At 34.5% G+C, this 20901-nt stretch overlaps 1 protein-coding gene across 2 annotated transcripts in view; it reads right to left on the minus strand.

Annotated features, from left to right (window-relative positions):
• Positions 1-20901, minus strand: part of PLXNA2 (plexin A2) — a 436755-nt gene that overhangs the window by 240085 nt on the left and 175769 nt on the right. The gene's annotated exons all lie outside the window — the stretch shown is intronic.

The following is a 20901-nucleotide window of genomic DNA, read 5'->3' on the forward strand; positions in this document are numbered from 1 at the left end:
TGAATATTTTTACGTCTCCTAAGGTGGTGATCTTGAATTTAATGCTTCTGCCAAGACCTTTTCCATGATGACACGCTATGAATCTCTTAGATGTACCCTTATTATGAACACCATATAGTCTTATTATGTACACCCTTAGATCTTATTATGTCCTTTTATTTTTTTCACAGTCTATTATATTTCACAGGTTTCCTTGTGGTTGTTTTTAATAGCTTCCCTTCTTTTAATTTTTTTATTAAATTGTTTATGCTACAACAAGAACAACAAGAATATATTTTTGAAAGTCACTTGATAGTTCCAAGAACTGAAATAAATCTTTTAAAAGAATTAATGAAATATGCTAAGCTATAAGAATAGGATGCAGTCTTTTTTATGAGTTGCACCATGTTTTATCGGTATGATCTCAATGAAGCATTTGAACTAGCATCTATACTCAAAACAGCAAGGAAAATTCCAAGTTCACCAAGCCAGAGACCAACATTATTTTTCCATGTTTTAATCATTAAACTTTAAGAATGTAGGGCTATAAATAGAAAGGGAAAAATGTGAACTATGTAGATGAACTTCCTATCTACTTAGTCTTACTCTTAGTCTTCTCATCGTTCCTATCACCCATCTCCTCTCACTTATGACTGCAGAACTGTAATTTTATGATTTATATTGACATTGATTGTTTACTGATTGCTTATTTGTACCCTCTGACTATCATTAAGTATTGTACCTTATGATTCTTGATGAATGTATCTTGTACTTTTATGTACCCTGAGAGCATATGCACCAAAGACAAATTCCTTGTGTGTCCAATAATACTTGGCCAATAAAGAATTCTATTCTATTCTATTCTATTCTATTCTATTCTATTCTATTCTATTCTATTCTATTCTATTTCACTCCATTTCATTCCATTCCATTATTTCTCCTTATAATAATTATATTAAGAGCCAGAAAACTTCATAATAAAAATGAATTATTTTTGTCACATGTCACGGCCAAAATTGCTGATTTCTTTTTGAAGATACTTTAAACCCTAACTTAGAGAGTCCTTGCCTAGGACCCTTCAGACTTATCTCCAGGCCTTGAACCCTTGATTTGGTATCTACATTCAATACAGTATAAATAGATAAGAGTATAGATAACATTGAATATGGAATACATTGTATTTTGAAAATGTATTATCTTAATATATGTAATGTATGAGTTGTACATTACAGAAAATCATCTTCAGACACAAAGTTTTACTTCAATGGATTCCAGCAGTGAGTTTAATTCTTTATCCATATTGAAATGATTATATTTAGCTTCTAGTTATTGTACTAAGAATGCTGTAGCAATAGGGATATAATATTTTACAGGACAGATGGTCTTATTAAACTCAGTGGGATTTATTTGAGGTAAGCATACACAGGTTTGTACTTTACTTTTAGAGGGTCCCTATTAATATTGACTCAGAAATCCCACTGAGCTTAGCGTGATTCACTCCCAAGTAGGTGAATACAGAATTTCGGATAAGCAGCACTATGGATCTGACAAATGGTTAGTCTAGATTCAAACCATATAGTTTCAACTGCCCTTGAAATATTTCTGCCTTAGCCTTGATTTTCCCAAAGATGCTCAAATGCAAGCAAGATGCATTTAAATAATGCATTTAAATTACTGCTTTATCACATAAACTAGGAATTTGACTCAATCTGCTATTGACCACCTGGAAAAAATGCTATATTTTTTATGACATGAAATTCCGGTGGGGGACGAGAGAAAGAAATTCGGCCAGATGTTTTCAGCACACATGCCATGACATAAAGCGATATTTGTAACAGGCATTTATCCAATTTGTATCTGGAAACACCCAGATCTTCTAAAATAGTTTTACGGATCCAAATCCTAAATTATTCCACAAACCCCTATGAATGGAATTGCCTTCACGAATTCTGAAATAACTTTCTGTCTAGCCAACTACTACCATTTTTTCAAAGAGAAGATAAATGAAATTCAAAGCATAGGCAAATGAGGACAAGCTCTATACTTCATTGTCCCTCCAAACCAAATCTCAGTCCTAAAGCTATGTGCCTAAGACCCTGAAAGATTCTCACGCTACTACTATTCAAGTCCTACCAGACATCCACTATATAAGGGGTAGTGAGCATTCACACTCAGCAAGGCAACGGGCAACTTGGCAGAATTAACGTTGCAGGCTTAGCAATGGGCATTGTTGATACTGGCATCCTGCCCTGCTCTCTTCCTTACTCCTATGAGTTTTGGGTAGAGAGGGGAAGCCAGAATGTTTAGTCTGCCTGGCACATTCCTGGATTCCTATGATAAATAGAAGATCATAAGTAGAGCTGTTTTTCCTCAGCCGTATCACCAAGAGATGCCAAAGTTATCAAGCAATTCTGAAAAATGTTGAAGGCTTTGTGGGAAATGGACTAGAGTGACTCTTTTTCATAAGCAAACATTTTTTCCTCTCCTTCTTTTGGATGGAATGTACAATAGGCCTGCCAACCATGGTTTTGTTGCCACATGTAGCTTGATTCAGTTGCAGCATGTAGCTTGATTCAGAAGATTTAGCTTTTTGTAAAGGACATAAAAAAATATAAGATATATGGAAGATATAATTCTTTACACCATAAACTCAAACATGGCTGGAGTAGATATTAAAGCTACATTATATTTTAAATATAGTAATAAATGTATAACAAACACTATTTTGATGAGAAATATGGAAATATCTCATATAAAATGTCATGATTAACCTCTGTCATCTCCTTTCTTCCTCCCTCCCTCCCCCCTCTGTGTGTGGGTAGTTAATAGGCTATAAGAGGGGATCTTCCCTCATTTTATTCTTGCACCAACAGTCTCAAGAAGTAAGTCTATTGGCAGTTATTTACGCCAAATTTCTTCTAGTAAGCTTCACAATCTACTGAGGGTGTGAACTGAAGAGTTCCCTTGTTCAAATATAACATTTTAATCACTATAGTATTCCAGCTTATTGCTGAATTTGCAAGTATTTCAGAAATTTTTGATAGATTGAAGAATGTTTTCAAATAGCAGCTTCCATATTTAGGAAGCTTACTGTTAGGACAACTTACATTTGTTTTGTGAAGAAAAAAATGCATCAGAGAAGCAACATGATTCTTTTTGTTGAAGCAAAGAAGAAACACAACTTGTTTTGATACAGTACTTTATACTGCTTCAAAACTTCTTGTTCCCTCCTGTCATTTATCAACACTAGAGAAAGTTGCCACAAAGCTACAAACTGGCCAGGATGCATCTTTGGTTTGGAGAAGAACATAATTAAAAAAGCAGACAATTACAGTATGTTCTCCCATACAGCTCATCAAACTTTGAGATGAATCTTACTGGAACAGATGAATGGCACATTTTCTTTAGTGTCGCCTGCTGAATGATGAGCTTCCATTTTGCCTCCTCTTTTGACAAGTACTCACTGTTCACTTTCTTCCATCTCTTCCAGTTCTATCTGTAAAAGTTTTCAGAGCAATCCAGAGGAGATGAGCACCTTATCTTTTGCAGCATCCACTAAGAGCTTTGCAAAGCAAAGCAAAATGGTTTCTTCATTTTACTCTTAGCTGCGAAGTGGTTACATTTTTTTTACAAAGCAGCTCCAAGGGAGTGCTTTGCTTGAACATTTATCAATTTCCTTCTCACTAATTCTCAGCTGAAAGCTAATGTTCTCACATCTGTGAAACCTCTGAAACCATTACTTATAAAATGCCTTTGTAAAGAAATTTCCAGTGATGACATGAACTAATGGGCATGTTTTTTTTTTTTAAAAAATGATTCCTAGTTGTGATCATAGGTTCATGAATCAGTCTGCAATTCTCCATAGAATATTTTTTCATGCATCCTTATTTGTCTTCATGAATGAGCAAGATTGAAATTTCAGCAGCTAGAATTGCCTATATTCACTTCTTGCAAACTTCATAATACACTGCACCATATCCCTTTTCCCATTTCATCCTTCACTGGATCATTTTGTGCATCAATTCCCACTGCTAATTCAAACTAATTAAAATATAAAATAGAATAATTTGCACAATTTCAAAGGTCCCTTCTCCATATTGTGAGTTATGTTTCTTTTCTGTTAGTGCCTAGTGTGAACAATTCCCTATCTTCACCAGCTGAATACACTCCAAATTCATTTACTGATAACTCTCTAGCAACAACAGTAATACTGAAAGGGAGCAGACTGGAGAAGGAAATCCTAAAAGATCAGAGGGTTATGATTATATTTGCTTTTAGATTTCACCCTAGACTACTTTTTGACTTATGAAATGGGATATTTCAGTTTTGTATTTAATGATATCAATATACTTTTCAATGTTGTTATTCACATTCTTGTGAAACTGGTTGAAGAGTTTCATCCAATTTGGGCCTCTTATCACTTGCCAGACTGGCTCCTTGGCACTAAATTTTCATTACTCTCAAACTTTGTTTGAATATATATTTATCTTTATTTTAATCCACTCATGGACAAATGTGATTAGAAGACAAATATGAAATTCAAAGAGGCCTTTTTGAAATAACATTTCATGTCAATGTATCCCTGATCCAGTGCTGCAGGCAACCTGTGAGTCCAACAACTCACAACCATATTAGCAATGCATATATACAAGTATAACTGATTAACATAGCAAACTGTTCCTATCTGAATAATACTGCTATGAAATTGCATTGCAGTCTAACTTTTTATCCTTCTACCACATACAACTTCACAGTTGGCAGAGTCTGCATCATGAAGCTGTGTCTTCTTTTCTCACTTGCCTGTTTCTCTGACACCTCTGCTAATTGGCACAGGGAAAATTATGATGGGTGCCGAATGCAGGCATCTAAGGACTACCCAGAGTTAATTGGTTAGTTGATAGAGCTTTTATATGGCACCAGTAGTAGTATAGTTTTCAGTGCATTTCTGAGCCCAATTTAAAGCTTCACTTATATAAGTTTGCTTTCAACAAGCACAGTATTGTCCATTGTTGAGAACAGTTAGTGGGTGCAAAAAGAAGCTACTTCATCAGTAAGGCATTAAGGAAAGCTCTGAAAACTAATTTATTTCCTGTGATATTTCCTAATAATGTTTTATGAGACCGTAATAATTCCAGGATTTTGTTTCTTGAATTAGAAGGAAATGTTTTGTTTTAGTCTTTAAATTGGTATTAACTTTGACACATATTGTTGTGCTATTTTATTCTGCAAGCCATTTTAGGAATGTCTGTAGCATAAAAGCATTTAAAACAAATACATAGGAAAGATCAAAGTCATGCAATGTGAAATTTGAGCATTCTTACATTTAGCCTTAGATAGCAATCAGTTAGGATCTTCTTAACGGGCTGAGGATAAATAAGATATCTGTGCTTTCAGATTACCATGCCACTGATGCCTGAAACTGTTCCTATTAGATTTTTAAAATGGGAATGTACAAAGTAGTGCATAGACATCTGAAACCCCCACATATAATTATTTTGCAATCTTTACATAGAACGAGGAAAGCACTTCATTATGTGAATTCCTCAGAGAACATAAGAAACATAATAGACCATGAAGGTTAATTTCTTCCATACCACTGACTCCCTATTTTTGCATATGTTGAACTACATTCATACATAAAAATCAAAATGACTAGTTGGTTGTAAAACTTTACTCTGAATGCTAATGTGGCAAGTTATATGGAGACCAATTGATAAAAAGAGGGAAAAAATTATAAGAGGGGAAAATTCATTGTTCTCATTGTTCTGCCTACTGGACTACCTGGCCATACAGCCTGCCAGGATTAGAAGCTAAGGATGAGGCATAGGTCTACAGAAATTCTATCTTCTGATCAAATTATTCAAATAGTAGTTCTCCAATTGGAAGTGTTTAGGTGACCAAGACAACATTAATATTCCACCAACTCCATTGTCCAAAAACAATGATGGCCAAGTAAATAAAATGTGTCAAAATGATAACAATATCCATGGTAACATTATTATCTAAAATATAACACTGTGTACTTGTATTCTGATACTCAAAGGAAGTACGTCAATCATGGTATTTGCATAATGAAAACATCATGCATGTGTCATTATTTAATCTTCTTTCTTTATCCTGCAGATGCCCAAACCTAACAGAGTCATCTCTTGAATAACAGTGGAGGCCTTGTGCATGAGATTGGATTATCCTGGGTACCTTTTCAGGAGAACATCAACATCCTTGAAGAGATTGCCAGTCAGGAGTGGCTCATGTCTTTTGTAATAAATATGAACTCAAATTCTGAAATTACTGCAGTATCCATTCCCCTTCATGCAGAATACCACACATTGACATTGGTATTCCGTTCAGGTGGAATGGTAATTTGTATGTGGAAGAACTATGTCTGACTTCTTTTTCATGGATCATTCCCTGGTAAGTTAATAATGATAACTAGTATTATGTCTCTGTGGGTGCAGAACCAATTAAATATAGTTTCTTCTATGTGCCTGATGGTTTAGAGAGGGATGTAAAACTCGCATTGTCACAGCGGTGTCACATGACATCTCAGAATTTCTCTCTCTTTGCTAAACTGGGTGTGGGTGTGGCCAGCATGTGATTTATTTGGCCCATTGGTCAGGAGTTTGACAGCCCTGATTTAGAGGATTTCTTAAAAGTCTTGGGAGAATTTCCCACATTGTCTGTCAGAAGTACTGCTGATAGCCTGATCCATCCATGGACTGCAAAGACATCATAGAAAGCCCCTATTATTGTTCCCAAGAAGTCTCTTTCTTATTACAGAGCCAAATTAGTTGAGAACTGTGTGTGATAAAGCATATGGAATGTCAGCTGAAGCCTGAAGCATAAATGGTAGAATTCTCAATATGGATCATTACAAAGTGAGGTCCACCAAAAATTCAATTTGAACTTTTGGAGGAAACAGGGCTTATTCCCCCCCTTCCATATATAATAGTGATGGCTTTACTTTGCTTTATGATATGCTGGAGAGAATGAGGTGAAAAATTGATGACTTATTGTGAGCAATTTTAATGTTCATTTGTGGATAAAGTCAGTTGGACTCATCTCATTTGTACTTCAGTATGGGGCACTTATGGAAATATAATGTTGACAATTATATGATTTCTTATCCTGGATTCTTTGGGGCTTGTAGAACTCAAGATGTAGACAGAAAGTGTGGTGACATGAAGGTTACTTGGCCTCCTGACCCATTAAATTCTGCTAAGACATTAGAAACAAAGATGTCGGTCAAAGCTTTCTTGAAAAAGGAAAGTGTTTCACTGTCTAAAGGACACAAGAAAAAGATCTCTGCTGAACAAAATCCCTTCACTCTGGAGAGTCAATTTCTAATATTTAAGTTCTGCAAAAGAAAAAAAGAAAAGAAAAAAGAAAAAAAGGAAAGAAAAGAAAAGAAAAAAGAAAAGAAAAAAGAAAAGAAAAAAGAAAAGAAAAGAAAAAAGAAAAGAAAAAAGAAAAAAGAAAAGAAAAGAAAGAAAAATAGAAAGCTCAACCTGGACAGAATTAAATTTTACTAATTTCTTTCCAAATAGACTTTTCTCTGAGATTAAAACTGCTTTGATCATATTGATGAATGAACTATTGTGAAACTAGTGTGTGTGTGATGCTGCTTCATTTGGATCTCTTAGTAGATTTTAATACAGTTGATCACAACATTCTTCTGTATTATCTAAGAGAATTGGTACTTGAGAATCATTGCTTTACAATAATTCCAATAATCTTTTGAGTCATGTTCAGAAAGTAAGTACTACCCTGTTTCCTCAAAAATAAGACTTCCACGGATAATAAGCCCAATCAGACTTTTGAGTGCTTGTGTTAAAATAAGCCCTCCCCTGAAAATAAGCCTCCTGAAAATATTACAACACAGCAGCAGCCATGAGGTGACATGCTCGCCGCCTCCAGCACCTCCAAAATAATAAGACTTCCCCAAAAATAAGGCCAAGTGCTTATTTCGGGGTTCAAATGAAAATCAGACCTTGTCTTATTTTGGGGGAAACACAGTAAGGAACTATTGTCTGACATTTGGCTATTGACCAGAATTCCAGCCTCCTTCTGTCTGATCCCAATTAACATTGAAACCATCCCAAATTTCAGAGTTAGGAAATAGCAATAGCAATAGCACTTAGACTTATATAGATTTATAGCCCCTCTCTAAATAGTTTACTGATTCAGCATATTGTCTCCAACAGTCTGTGGTCTCATTTTATTGATTTTGGAAAGATGGAAGGCTGAGTCAGTCTTGAGCTGGTGAGAATCAAACAGCTGAACTGCAGGCAGCTGGCAGTCAACAGAAGTAGTCTGCATTCCAACCACTGTACAATCACAGCTCTTATATAATAATCAGACTAGCATTGGGGTCCTAATTCCAATATGGTTGCACTTCTGAAAAGCTAGACTCACATTCTAAGGCTGCTCTGTTATCCCTAACAAACATAGAATCATAGGTAAAAGCCATTGTGAAGAAATCTTTGCATAAATATTCTTAGTCCCTAAATACTCACAGCCTGAATAATTAATGGACTATCTCCTCCATATGACCTGTCCATTAGTTAATATCTGGAGGATAGACCCTTTGAAGTGTTACTGCCACTATCAAGACCACTGTCTTTCTGACATGTGAGGAAAAATAAGTTTTGTACATTTAGCTCAGGAATGTACATACTTTTTCAGGAGCTGCATTTCCTACTCTCTTATTTAAAAAACATGTAAAAATGAATTTATTTTTCCAGACTTTTGATTGTTAAAATATGTGTAGTAGTGCCTTGAGTACTTATCAGAGTAGAAAAAAGGATAATAAATGCACACATGGAAATGATGCAGATTCTGTGATTTATGAATTTGAAATAATGGGACTTTCTGTTCATAGTAAAATTAAGGTCCTAGGGCATACAGACTCTGGGTTTAAACACCAGTCATTCTATATAAATGAAAAAGTTCATAATATAAATGATCATAATTTAAATCTAGAAGGTGTGTAACAGACTTATAATATAGAACTTACCCATAACTTTATTTCTCATGTTCTTAACACTGGTCTTTCAAGCCAGGATTGATATGAATTGCTGTTTCTATTTAATAGATAATCTATCCAGAGAGAAACAATGCCATAACCACAAAAGAGGGGAAAGTATTCTTCATCCACCACTTTTATTTTTCAAAATTCTTCTCCCCATTTCCCTTGTAGTCTCCATGTGACCATGATTCTTTTGAAATTTAACACATGATATTGGAGCTGTTATATTTATCCAGCTTGGCATTTTAAAAAAGAGCAGTAGCAGACCTCACTTGAATATAAGATAATGGGGCAAAATTACACATTTTCATTTGTTAGAAGAAATGTCAATAAGCAAGTCAACTCCAAGTCTTATCTAGGGGACAGTAGCTAGTTGTGAATTTTAAATCTTGTATGTAACTAAAAGCGATTACCATTTTTTTCCTTTTTGCATTGACATTTCATAGGAGTTGTGTTTTTCTTTTTGAAAAGGGTGGAAATCTCTGAGAGCAGTGACCATTGATCCAAAAATAAAACAACAGGGCTATCATAAAAATGACAAAGGAAATGAACATCAAGGTAATTCTTGCTGGAAACTGCAGCCGAGACAGACATGAAGGAAAAGATTACAGGGAGAAATTAAATTACAGACCACCATAGAAAAAAGACCAGCAGTCAACCATTCTAGTTTAAAATTGCTTATCTTGAAAGCCAGCTCAGGTGAAGGCATTAACAATTGTTTCTTCTGGAAGGAAAAGGTTGCTTGGTTTTCTCCATTATAAAGAGAAGTCCAGCTCCAAGTTTCCATACAAAAACAGATTGTAAATCATGTTTTTTTTCAGATACATATGATCAGACAAAAGTTTATCATATGTAAGATGTATACACTAAGTTTGCATTACAAATTTATTTCTTAGAATAGGTAACAATGTCTGTAGGTAAGTTTTTGCAAACCATGGAACAATTGAGAAATACTCTAAAACAGTCTTAAGACAAGTGTTTTAATAGCTATTGTTCCAAAACATGGCACACTATTATTTGAACAGAAAAAGAAGCAGTTATGCCACCTTCTTGGCCTTTTAATAAACAAACAAACAAATGTAATTAAACTATCTTATTTGATAATTAACTCATATGAGCCAAAACTAATTTTACTTAGACTATTCTATTACTTCTAGTAAATGGTTAGAAGAAGAAGAAAATTAACTATAATATATAGTTAAGAATTACAGTAAAAAAGGGAGAGGGTAGTAAAAGCCTTAATAAGCAAACTTAGTCTGTATATTATTATGTTGTAAATGACTAAGCTAACAGAGTTTCTAAGACTATTTTTATGGGCTTTAATGTACTAGAATTTGAATGTGAGATAATAATACTTTCTCTGTTTTCTACTGTCCCTTCTTCAAAATTAAGGTCCTTTTTGTAAATTTTGGAATGAGATACTTCTTGGAAAAGTGTAGAACTCCTTAAATTGGATCCCTTAATCGGGCATCAGTTTCTCATTGTCTTGATACTATAGTATAAAACTGGAAACAAAGGAAATGGTTTGGAGAAAGACAGAAATCTTTTACAAAGAACACTATGATATATTTAGGAAGCATCATAAAAATAAATAAAATAGCAATCTTTTTTTCTTATTACATACAGCAATTTATCATAACTAAGAAAAAAAAATCAAATGCAGTCAGGTTATTACTCTCAAGTACTATTTATTTGTTTTTTTTTTAAAAATAGATTTATATCTCAAGAAATGAAGATGACCTGTATGGCAATTTTGCTTCTTTTTTTCCTGTATAGTAACAAGCCTGTAAAGTAGTCTGAGCTTAGAAAAAAAAGTGGTCCAAAATTATCCAGTGAATGATCATGGCTAAGGGTGTATTTGAACCAGAATTTCTAAAAGATTAACCAGCACTTCATAGTACATAAATAAGCTTCTCTTGGGACTCATTCTGAGTTTCTTCTAATTCCCTATATTGCACGACTACATTGGATTAAGGGCCTATTTTAGAGCAGGGACAGGTGAATTAGATTCCCAGGATCAGCTTTGGTTTTGAAGGGATCTCACTTGATGAAGCCAAGTATACAACAGGGGTTCAGGAAGGAAGATGGGATTGATGAATAAGATATCCTTGTGAATTTTTTTTCTGACTTTTGTTTTCAGTACCTGAATTCAGTTCATATACAACTCCTTATTCATACTGCTCATATTTTTCTTGAAGTTTCCTTCTTATTTACAGAAGCCTAGTGGGGCATAAAAAGTTTCGGGAGGTGGTAATGTATTAAGAGTTAGATTCCTTTTCTACTTTCCAACTACCAAGATAGAAAGTGCTTTTCTTATTGGCAATCCTTAATCCATTGAGTTACCATTAGTTGCTTCTTCATATATTCTGGTTTATCTCTTTCCTCTGGGTTGATTTACAATCATTAACTCACTTTAACAACACACTACTAATTTTAAGCTTTCCAGGTTTTTCTCAAACTAAAAATGCTTAAAATCTGAAAATCCTTATTTTAATCAGTGAAAGCATCGGCTATTTCAATGAAACATCTGGACAAGTTTTCACCCAATTTTAAATGATTTTTTTTTGCACATCTATAGAATATGTTTCTACAAGAAAACAATCCCGAATTGTTCTTTGGAAGGGCAGATACTGAAGCTGAAACATACTGGAAGGGCAGATACTGAAGCTGAAACATACTGGCCACCAAATGAGAAGAGAGGACTTGGTGGAAAATACCCTGATGTTGGAAAAGATTGAAGGCAAAAGAAGAAGGAGATGGCAGAGAATGATATGGTTAGATATGTCACCAACATATGCAATGAAGATGAATTCAGGCAAACTCTAGGAGACAGTGGAGGACAAGGGAGACTGGCATGCTGTGTTCCATGGGGTCATGAATTAGCAACTGAACATAATAAAATACAATGTGTGCATTAATTAGATTTGAGATCTTTATACAGGATCAAAAAGTGGCTTAATATCATGACTTGGCATAACTGGAACATATTTCAATGTTTTAAAAGTAAGTTTACAGCTCCATTAAACATTTAATTTTGACATATTAAATACATAGCCAGTGCCTAATTAAAGCAACCTTTTGAAAATGCCACCTATTTCCAGAATTATGTATTACCTACTCATTCAGCATAAATATTAGTGGATGAAATCTCTCAAAGGAAAGAATATAAATATTTTGAATGTGAATTTTGGAAGTGATTTGGGAGAAGTCCTTTGGATGTCACCGAAGTGTGAGAGTCACATTTTTGTGCTGTTTATTAAAGCAGTCTGTCTTTCTTTGTCTTTTCAAGTTTGAAAAAATATGCCATTTCTTCAAGAAGTTAACTGTTAAAGCTGCAGCATCTAATTTTCAGGTTTCTGTGGCTTGATTGACCGCTTTAAAAAAATAGCAAAGTGGTGCTTTGCTGCCTGTTGTGCAAGGTCCAATTTATTTTTTTAAAGCAAACATTGTTGCAATTCTTCAAATGATGTACTTTGCACATTTTCATGTTTGCTTCAAGAAACCTCTTTCAAATGATATATACAGCCATAATAAATAGTGGGTATAAAATATATGCTTAAACTAACAAAAACAAGTATTACAGTGTCAGTGTGACAAATTTATTCAAGATCATGTCTAAAAGTCATACAGAAAAACAGATGAAGTTCAAACTTTGAAGGACTTGGATTCTGTCCTTTTCACTTCTTTCATTCTAATCCCTCAATCTTCCAGCTGTCTGTATTTCTGGGTGGTTATTTCTTTCAGTTCTTTTCAAGACACAAGAAACATTTATGATTCTTCTGCTCCAAGATTAATTTCACTTCTTTACTTTTCTTAACTCTTAATCCAGCTCTAATTCCTTGTAAATCATCTGGGCATCTAACATGTATTCCTTCCTCCCCCCTAAAACTCTGACCCCATCCAGATTCAACAGCCAGAAAATCAGATTATTCTCATGGAATTTACATATCTTAAGGCATTTCTAAAGAGTTTTACGCCTCTGCTACTCTGATCCAGAATCATTTAATGGGCAATTGCTTCATGGCCAGCAAAGAAAATTGAAGAAAGGGAGCATAAAAAGAGAGAAAAAGATGGACATAGCAGTGGTTGAATTTTGTTCCCCAACTGATTTGCAATTAAACACAGCTACATTAAGTGAACAGAATATGTGCTGGTTTAACAAAGGTAAAATATAGACAAGCTTTGGAACTGTGGTTTTGACAATCAAAATGAATAATCACTCTTTTGAACTTATTTTTTTAAATTATCATTTTGGCTGGTCTTTTGTTTCAGTCAATAAATAAATAATTCAGAGAACAAAGAAGTGAAAGGTGGTCTCTACAACTATGATAAACTTTGGAAATAAATCTTAACTGAATCCAGTTACAACTCAAAGGAGACACCACAAATCTTATAGTATCGAAATAAGCTGTAGTTAAATAACAATCATTGTCTACTTCCTTAATCCAATTGTCTAGTAGGCCTGCCTGAAGAGCAAAGAAAATTGAGTTTCCTTTTAGTGCTATTGACAGAGGAAAAAGACAAACAATCAGTTAAGTCACAGGCATCCACGGGAGGAGCTAGCCTCATTACACCTGCCATGCAGCCCTCTCACAAGTATTTCAAACCACATATTGTATACTATTTGCACCATGATGCAATGACATTATGACTTGTATCAGGTGCCATGATTAAAATTTAATTTATCATATTTAGAGACAATCCATAACTCCCATAAAGCAACTCTTGGTGTGCAATTAAAGGTACTTTTAATAGAGAAAAGAATGTTGGTGATTTTTCAGAGCAGAATAAAGATAAAAAATATGCAGTATTTTATTGATTCAAAATTTTAAACTTCCCAATGAATTTCTTTAAGTAGATTTCATTTGAAAAGGGTAAACATAATTATTGCAACCAAATTAAAATTTCAGGGAGGCATGCATCGTGAGGAGTTATTTTTAGCTCTCTTCCCAACAGCAACTGTCTTGCAACATCCAGATCCAATTACATTTTTTTTGTTGGTCTGTCTAAACAAATACAGTATAAATTTTGGACTCTTGCTGCTACTCATGTTGTTGTTATTATTATTTTAATAATAATTCTTAAGAAGACACAGTCAAGAATGTTGCACCTTGATCTGAGCTTTCTGTACAGCCTAGTGATTAAATAGTAGTTGAAGAGTTAAAGAGAAAACAGCAATTTAACATTTTTATACTAGGTTCATTCTGCTGAGCTTTAAACATATACTTTTTGAAGCAAATTACATTAAATTAATCAAATTTCCTTCTGCTGAGCAAATATAATCTGGATCAGTGGCAGTCTAAATCTATGTCATTTAGTACATAATAAGTACTATAAGTAAAACTTTTGCTATGGATGAATTTGTCTAGTTCACTTTCTATTGTTGCATTTTTTTTCTGTTCTAAATTCTTTGTCCATCAGTCTCTTTTAATGCTACATGTAAATTGCTAGGTATGAAAATTTGTGTTGTCATCATCCATAAGATTCAATCTTTCTCATGTGGACAGGAAATCTGTCCCATGGAAGTTGTTCCTGTTTGAAGTGATCTTAAAATGATGTTGGTGGATGTTAGTTCTGGAAGATTTAACTTCCACAATGTCTTCAGAGAACTTGGTTGGTGCTTTAAAATCATAATCTGGATTTGGTTTTTGCTTTTTACCTTATAAAAACTATTTTATTGGAAAAATAAATATTGGAAATGGTATGTTCAATAAATGGTAATTGAAAACCATGAGCAGAATATCAGTTCCTGATATTGCGGAAAAATATTGATGTTTTGCTGCTATTATCTCTATGAGGCAATAACTAATATGGGGCTTTTGTTTAATAGAACCTTCCTACAGTGGTCCTCCAGGCATCATCTGCACCAAAAAATCCAAAGTTCTGTCTGGAATCCCATGGGATCCATCACTTGCTTGAGATAAGCTCAATCAAATAGATTAATTTCTCTTCAGGGGATGGTGGAACTAGTGAGCTAGAAGGCAATCAAAGAGTAATAATTTGGGACAGGTTCATGGTTGCTATGGAGACCAAAAACTCCTATGGGTCCTCCAGATAGTGGATTGAAACCTACGAACATCTTGGAGGTTCCGCTGTCAGTCCAGTAATGAAGGGATTCTGCTGGACAGAAAGTAAAACAATACACCACCAGCAGCAGCATCCCTAACTGTTCCCTAGAGTCCAGCCACAAAACTTCACATTTATTTATCTGTGGAGCAGAACCTCCACAGTCTTCAGAGACTCAAGGTAACAAATGTCAGCACAAATTATATTGGGTCTCAGTTGTGGCTTAAATAAATCATGAAATAATTTAATACACTCCTAACCAGAGCTCACTGACTGCTCACCAAAACAATATTTTTCCTTTGAATGTATAGCTTTTCTTACCTTCCTTTCCATGCAAAACCCTTTAATATCAACATATTTAAGCATGTATTCAGATTCCATGATTAACTTTTTGTTTTGCTTTCCCCTAGGAACACATTGAGGTAATGGAAACTTGCTGTTCTCAGTTTCTTTTCAGTGATTGCTTTAAAAAATACTAAGTGATTTCCTAGAGTTACTCCATAGAAATAATCCTCAAAAGAAAGAGGAAAATGGACAATAGTGCACCTGAAACTTATTTGCCATAGCTATGTGACATTTTTACTCAGGTCTGATGTAGTTTAAAGACTTTTATGCAGAATATGATGAGCAGAGCTACAGTCATGCCTTACTCTGCAGGAGGTGGTGAAAGATTAATGCCATGCTGTAAAGATTCTCCTCACGTGGCACCCAGAAGGGCAAAACAGTCAAAAGAAAGAAAAGGTTAGGGTTCTGCCTATATAAATGATAGAACTGCTTATCCCCAGGCCTGGGAGGGGGCAGGTAAACTCTGCATGGAAGAGACTCTTGAACTTTACTTAAATGAAAAAAGATGATAGGCAAATGTTTTCCCTTTAAACTGCAGTTAAAAAAGACAGATTGTGTGAATAGTTCAAGGAAAACTATTGTAATGAACAATTTCACATGAATTACCAAGTTTTATGAAAGGGAGAAGCTTTCCTCACATGATTCTGAGAAGTTATCACTGGATCAGGTAATTATAATTAACTATAGAAGAGTCATTGCAAGAAATGACTTGCAATATGAAAAGGAAGACATGGAGGAAGTGTTGATTTTCTGTTCATCACCCAATACAGAAGTTTGGTTCAAAATGGATTCCAGTGCAGTTGGATTTGACCTTATTATTTTCCAAAGTGCAGCTGGGCATGCAACCCAGAAATACCTAAGAATTTCTTTCTCAGTGGAACTGTCCCACCACAAAATCTGCTATTGGATATCACATGTGAATTCTCTGAATATAAACAACCTTAAAATGGCACTCACCAAACACTGTGACCAAAGCAAGTTCATTCACAGACTACAAGGCAGACAAAACTTAAACAGTGGGGCTATTTTAAGATTGTCTTGATCAGTGTGAGAAAAGGAGAAAACTCAGACCAACAAGATAATTTACCTCTGCAATTTGACACATAAGTATTTGTAATTCCTTAAAGTGCTTGCTCAAGATTTTAAAATATCTATTAAGGTTTCATAATTGCAAACAATTATGAGACAGTAATTGTTTTAATCAGTATAAAAGCTGAAGTTTAAGATTTTAAAGTTGTGATTGTTTGTCACCTTGAGCAGAGTGTTATCTCACTCTGTGTTAACTTCATTTGGATTTGTGTGAATGTTATCATGTGTTAAAGTGTTAAAAATCTTTATATTTCTTTTGTTTTGAAGTTTTTGACTTTTATATGACATTACAATTTTGCAAATTTGGAACTTTTAGTTGTCATCATGGAATTTCTTCCAACCATTTGAATACGTTTCAAGTCAAAGTCTGAAAATCATGCATAAAATTAGTTTCACAGAAATGTAATATCTAACCACCAATAATTAGAACTTATACATGATGCCTCATTATCAAATCTCTTTACATCAAGAATGTTATACCTTACAGTGGAGCTCTGAAGTTCTATTGTTCTTTTAAAAATGGGAATATTTATGTTTTATTCTGAATAGACATTTCTTTGTCTGAACAAGTACAGATAGGAAATACAAAAAGATCAATATTTACAGAATTGCAGAACTGTGATGAATTATAGTTCAACAGAAGATTTTTAAATGCAATGTTTTCCAGATTAATTATCAAAAGCACCATACCACCTTTGGGTTCAAATCCTAAGTGGGGTGAGTCCTTTTTAGTATTAAAATGGGAGAGCAGTAATGAGCAGCAAGTTTGTAGAGTAGATGGGGAAGTCCAAAATTCTCCCAGAACAAAGCAATGGGAAGCTTCTTTATTGTTGCCAAGAAAATAACATGGTTTTGTCCATGAAATTATCAGTCAAGTCTGACTTGGGTCAATTAACTCCCCCCCCCCACTTTTAGTGTGATTTTGTGTTATATAATATCCTATACTGAAAAATGGCTCACAGTCAGAAAGAAATACAAAACAGACAAAAATATTCTTCATTTTTGTGAACATCATATGCTTCCATTTCTTTGCTTTCTTTTATTACAAACTTTAGCTGTCATAAGGGTATCTTAATGTTTTTATGGTTTCATATTTTGTAAACCATTTGACTTAAATCAACAAACAAAACTCTAAGCAGTAAACTAAGCTAAGTAACAATAATGAAAAAAGGATACACGTTGTGGTTACTAGATAGCCCAAATGTTATCAAATATATATCCCATGCAATGTCAATATACATTGCAAATAAAACATATTCAATGTGGCCATGTCAAAGCAGCAGAGGCTTTCTATTATTCAGATCAGGTTGCTTTGAAATACAACTTTAACATAATGTATTGGCATCATTGCATTTCATTTCCCTTTGTTCCTCTTCTCCTACTGAAATTTCAAATTCCTATCAAAATATTAAAATTGCTGCTCTTAAGATTGGAATATACTTATCTTTTTCACTTCCTCCTATTATTGAGCTTGCTTGAAAATGCAGTTGATTGTAATTATGCCAATCTAACTGATGACAATGTTCAGAGGGATGACATTTATGCTGAGGTCCCTACACTGGTTATCAAAGGGCTTCTCAGCCTAATTCAAGTGCTGGTTTTAACATTTGAAGTCTCTGTGGCTTGGCATCCATGCACTTAGTGCAGCTTTTCTCCTGACAAAAATTAATCTGTCCTGTGGCTTCACTGAATCCATCCTAAGTGAAATGACAACACTGGAGTTCAGATCTTCTTGATGGCAGTCTCTATGCTATTTTACCACTTGCTCTAAATCACGGGTGTCAAACTTGCAGTGTCACATTAATTTTTGTGACATTTTTCCCATTCATGGAGCTGGGGTGGGTGTGGCCTGCATGTGATGCATCTGCCCATGGGCTGCCAGTTTGACATTTCTGCCCTAAATGCCTGCAATTCATAATAATAATACATAAATTGTGTTTTCCCAGGATTAAGGAGAAATAAGTTAAATCATCAACAAGCAATACTCTTCATTTACTTAATGTGGTACTATTGTTCTATTTTGTGGTATACATGATATTAATCCTTTCTTCAAGTGCTAGTCGTCACTTATAAAGCCCTTCATGGTATTGGACCTGGGTACTTGAGAGACCGCCTGCTGCCAATTACCTCCAATAGACCGATTAGATCCCACAGATTAGGCCTCCTCAGAATTCCATCTGCCGGCCAATGCTGACTGGCGACTACCCGGAGGAGAGCCTTCTCTGTGGCTGCTCCGACCCTCTGGAACGAACTCCCCGTGGAGTTTCGAACCCTCACCACCCTCCAGGCCTTCCGCAAAGCCCTTAAAACCTGCTATTCCGGCAGGCCTGGGGCTAAAGAGCTTCTGCCCCCCCCTTCTCGAATGGTACGGTTGTTGTGTGTTTTAAATTATGTGTTGTTTGTTTGTCTTTGTTATCCCCTGTTTGTACCTCCTTTCCCTTGACTGAGTTGTGAGCCGCCCTGAGTCCCCTTCGGGGAAAAGGGCAGCATATAAATGAAATAAATCCTAATCCTAATCCTTCACACTTTGTGTCAAGGCTTGATGTAATTGGCTACTAAGAAAAACATTGGCAGCTAATACCTTAGGCCTGTAAAAAGATTATATGTCATGTTTTTTGCTGCTGTTTTTTCAGTTTTATCAATATTCTTTTTGCAAATAAAGTTTCATGTTTACATAAAGATTGAAAATAAAGATTTCACACTTTATGTAGCTTCCAAATGTTATATAACTCTTTGTGATAAAATATGCATACATATTCAAGAAAAATGCACAATATAGTATCATGTACTGTATGAATGAATTAAATCACATATAGTATAAGGTATCATCTCATTTTCAAAGGCAATTTTTATCTTGTGCTCACTATAGATAAATAATGACAAAACAGGCCTATCAATTGTTGATTTCAACATAAAATATACTATCACAATTCAAATCCATAAAAATGTTTATTTTGAGTGTTTTTGCCATTAGTTGAGTAAAATCTTATCTTCACCTTTGTAAAGTTATAGAAAAGATATTAATTAAACTTGCTTTAAACTAGTCATACTTTGCAGGATTTCTAGTGAACTCATTTTTTTTTAGACTTAGAGGAATATCAGACAGAAACATTTTGGAGCATTACTAAAAATTCTGAGAATTATTTTTATGTGAGTAGACTGGGACGGAATTGTTAAATTGTGGAACAGATTTAAGAAAATGAGCCTGCATGATCTTACTTTTGTAGATGTATGCAGAAACAGACTAAAGCAGCAGATTTATTCTAGGGAACGTAGCATAATAGCCAAGAGATAAAAACTGGAGACCCATTTCAGACAATAAAATATTATCCTAGTGTAATTCTGTCAATCTAAACATTAAAATAGGCTGGGAGGTTAACAAATCTAGTCAAGTAAAGTAGTGGCCTCCTCTAGTTCTGAGAAGCAAGCATCACAATCTTTGTCTATTTTATAACTACAAAGGGAAGTGGTTCTATTCTTTCACTAGAAAAATGAGCCACTCTGTCATGAATGAATAACACCTGACAGACTTATACAATTTTTTTATCAAACAAACTAAGAAAACAGGAAAAATGGGTTGCCAACTCAATTGTTATTGCATTGCATTATTCTCTATCAATTTTATTGCTTGTGGGATTTTTTTCATATAAAGAAGGGATATTGTATGATCTTTATGTTTAGCATTTTCAAACCTCTCTCCCTCTCTGTCACTTTGTGCTGACTTACATTTGGAAATGTGGTTCTTTTTTTCTGGCTTCTGAAAATTCACACCTAACCTGTTAAATTCAACATAGAAATATATAGTACAATTTGGATATCTTCATGACTTGCCCTACAGACAGTGCTAAAGAAATTATTCAATATTATCAAGTCATGAGTGATAGCCACTAAAATGCTTAACAGAATCAGTGAACCCAAGAGTATGATTTCATGGCTGGAACCTTGTGCATTTTCTCATTTCCGACAGGAGTTGAATATAGTCAATCTGTTAGAGTCAGTGTTCTGGATTATTTACATGGAATCGGCTCTGCAGGCAAGAGACACAAGTGGACTGCAAAGGATATAACTTTCATTACAGTCATTTTGGTATTGCTAGATGCGACCTGGTTCCTTTTTTCAGGGGGACATTTTATCAAGATGATAAACACATTTTAGAGCAAGTGCTCTGAAGATAGTAAATACCAAAGAATCAAAAAGCTGACATAGCAAAGCAAGTCTCTATCTCTAACCTTTCACACCATCAGGCAGTCTAAAAACAACTCTAATTTGACATGCATAAATGCTTGAGTCTTAAAGACAAGAACTTGAATACATCTTGGTTAAACTGAATGCAAAAAGAGTTGTTATTGTTAAACAATAACAAGGAGATCACAAGAGACTTATTTATAATTGTA

Source organism: Thamnophis sirtalis, unplaced genomic scaffold, assembly GCF_051295495.1.
Source record: "Thamnophis sirtalis isolate CommonGarterSnake01/CBP01778 unplaced genomic scaffold, rThaSir2_p1.2 scaffold_7, whole genome shotgun sequence".
NCBI classification, from domain to species: Eukaryota; Metazoa; Chordata; class Lepidosauria; order Squamata; family Natricidae; genus Thamnophis; species Thamnophis sirtalis.